The sequence below is a fragment of the Triticum aestivum genome, chromosome 3D (assembly GCF_018294505.1).
Source record: "Triticum aestivum cultivar Chinese Spring chromosome 3D, IWGSC CS RefSeq v2.1, whole genome shotgun sequence".
Lineage (NCBI taxonomy): Eukaryota > Viridiplantae > Streptophyta > Magnoliopsida > Poales > Poaceae > Triticum > Triticum aestivum.
Window position 1 is genome coordinate 554,639,201 of NC_057802.1, and position 3,319 is coordinate 554,642,519.

At 44.6% G+C, this 3,319-nt stretch overlaps 1 long non-coding RNA gene across 1 annotated transcript; it reads right to left on the reverse strand.

Moving 5' to 3' along the window:
- Positions 1-1,522: 1,522 nt before the first annotated feature.
- Positions 1,523-3,108, reverse strand: LOC123075388 (uncharacterized). The gene is made up of 4 exons (XR_006436131.1): positions 3,005-3,108; positions 2,344-2,405; positions 2,132-2,243; positions 1,523-1,890 (listed from the first exon to the last, which is right to left on the reverse strand). It is a non-coding gene; the product is annotated as an uncharacterized lncRNA (long non-coding RNA).
- Positions 3,109-3,319: the final 211 nt, after the last annotated feature.

The following is a 3,319-nucleotide window of genomic DNA, read 5'->3' on the forward strand; positions in this document are numbered from 1 at the left end:
GACTGCACATTTGGTTTTGACGAGTCAGTCATATTAGTTACTAATGAAAGGAACATTGCGTGCATGATTTAGCTAATATGCAGAAGAAACTTACCGCGAAGAGCTCGTATATGGCCAGGTTAGCCAAGTCGTTCCGGTTCCTCTCCACCTCCAAAAGCCTAGCCGTCCTCTCCTCAATCTCCCTCTCCCTCTCCGCCGCCTGCCTCCTTTCCTCCGCCAGAAGCTCCTGGGTCTTTGCTCTCTCTTCCTCAATAGCAGCCTGCAACACCACTCCCTCTTTAGCATTGTAATCATCGACGACGGCGGACGAAGGCGAGCAGGGCGGGGATGGCTTCACAGCTTTACGAAATAAAAGACATACATGCACGTTTTACTAAACATATTCATTTGTTTTTTCATAGTACAGACGCAGACGCTCGACATATGCATACACTCACTCATATGAAGTTATGAACAGACACACGCACACATTATCTCTATGAGCACCTCCGATAGACTGAGCCGGGACATCATTTTGAGATTGACGGAAACGTCACAGGCGCCTTCATAGTCTCGTAGTCAGCGGGAACGTCTTCTCCCACTGTTCGCACATTGTCTGAATGCCCTATAATTAATCCAGAAAAATGCAACCCCAGTGACAAGTCTAGGCCTTGAACTCTAGTGGGTTATTTCCACCAAAGAGAAACTAACCATCTAAGCTACGCTCAGTAACTTGTTCATTTGCTAGAGTGCAACTTATTATGGACTATGATATCACCAAAGAAAAAAAGAATAATATATCTTGTGGAGCAGAGAAGGAGGTTCAGATGTCGGAAATTCAATTCGGCTGTTGGAAGCATATGTGCTACTGCGCAACAAAAAATGTTTTTGCAAATGTCACTCAAATGCTAGATACAAAATTTTAGGGGAAAATTTTAAGCATTTTGACCCGTGCAAAAAAAAACAAGCTGAACGCCAAATGTTACATTTAAAGGCAAAGGTACATTGTTCTCCTGTAATTTACATAGCACAATTTGACCGAAGAAATGTAAATACATAGGCTTGTCCAAATATGTGAAGCATAGTAAGTCATTACCAAAAACCGCCAGAAAAAGAGCACTCTCTCAACTATATCATTTGTGGTGTGAACCTAAAGCACATGCTCTGCTCAGTAAGAGATTCATTAATTAAAATAGGGAGGAGGAAGCAGAGCACACCGTACAAGCTTGCATATATACATAAAGGAATTAGGGGAAGCTCACCATGGAGTGTTGGCATTAGCCATGTTCATTGTCGCTTCACAGGTGCGGTCACAGGTGCGTCGCTTCCTAAGCCGCTTTGGACGCCTCTCCAGGCTACTGCACCATGCATTGCGCTCACCAATACCGCACCATGCATTGGGCTCACCTATGGCGCCACCTGAGAGGTGATTGGGGCGGTGCCAGGTTGGTACACGTGCCTTTCATATTCTTTTTTACAATTTGTGTGGTGTTGCTGCATAGAAGCACTGGCTCTTCAATGTATTATAGCAAAGTGTGATTATCTATTACAAGCAGGGGACATCTATTCAGAGCACAACTACAAACAACTGATAACATAAATTCTATAACAGATAATTGATCATGTTTGACAAGTGGAAAAGCTCAATCAGCATGGAGGTGGGCATTGTCATGCGTCGGCGAGGAGCCTTGGGAGATCAGCTCGGCGCCCTCGGGCCATGGCTGCACCGTCGGAGATGTGGTGTTCGCATGGAGAAGACCAAGATGCCACCTTTGGTTTCCAGCGCGAGCGTCACCAGTAGACATGGAATTACCTTTAACCCAGGACTTCCTTTGTCAGATGTAATAGTGCAAAACAATTAACCTTTCAGTGTAAGAGGACATAACCCATATTTAACCATTTGATTTTCTCCTATAAGTGAACAAAAGGATGTATGTAAGTGTACTTGAAAATAGATCAATTTGGTAACAAGACACCATGAATTTGTAGTACTCCCCAACACTGATAACACCCTAATATTTAAAATAATTTTGGATGGCGGGTGGGACGAGACAAACTTTGTTGGCCTATGAGTGAAAACAAATAGTGTTTGCCTTATTAATGTTTTAAGTAAAAGAATAATTAACCGAGGCATGAATCTTGAGAAGATTACCTAGGCTAAATTGAGAGGCACACCATCGAGATGCATGACGGGACAACAAGCTCGGTGCCCGGCGATGGGCGGTAGGTGGCCATGTGTGTCCACGCCTAAAATGACCAGCATCCTGACAATGGCAAAAACATGGTTGAACTTCAAATCTGCGCACTTGAGCTGATAAATCTCTGGAGTAGAAGATAAATTAGATAAAGTGAAGACTGCTATACCAACTATGTGCAAAATCTTGACCAAGAATGATAACAAAGACTCCAATTCCAACAAGCATTACCTGATGCAGAAGAACAAACATTGAAATGCAGTTAAATTTTGAACAAAAAAATAGAAGTTCAACAAAACTATTGACGAATTGCAGCGATGTATAATTACTTGTTATAATGTGGTGGTATCACGGAAGAAATGCATTGAGACATTAAGTTCTGCTAGGCATAGTTCAGAGTTTTTTTGTTGGAAGATAACAATGCACACATAAATCAATCTTACTGAATTTGTTACATGCCCACACCCGAAATATTATGACTATAAGCATTTTTTATCTATTAAAAGAAAAGATCATTAGGCAACAGTACAAGCCACCCAAAAAAGGATGAAGGAACCTTTTTATATGTCTGACAAATGTTCCGGTAATTAGAGATAGCTTAGTCAATACACGATTGGTCACTTATGATCTGCACATCTTATCCTGCTTGACTACCACACTATCTTGCATCTTGGACCCAGTGTCACTTTCACATTCAGGAAGTTGATCCGGTTGTAGTGTTAGAGAGCACATTTGCATCTTATCCTCATCTTATTCTCAGCTTTCTGAATATATAAGCAGCAGAGCATGAACATGTACAGGAGGTGGTCGGGCAGCAAAGAGGGCATCACCTTCGCAAAATCGGAAGAGGTGGTCGGGGAGGCAGAGAATCGACACAGCCGCCGGGTTCTTCGGCGGAAGACGGCGAGCAGGACGGGGATGACTTGTTGGGGACTGAGGAGCCGGTCGATGATGGCGGCAGACGAGGGCGGGGATGTGTGCCCGGGGACGGAGGAGATGGTCCGCGACGGCGGCGGACGAAGGCGAGCAGGGCGGGGATGGCTTCACAGCATGGACGAGCGGCGGTTGCCGGCGCTGAAGTGCAGTCCGCCATGGCTGCTGCGTGCGGCGGCTAGGGTTGGGGGAAGGGGAAAGAGCCTCGAGGG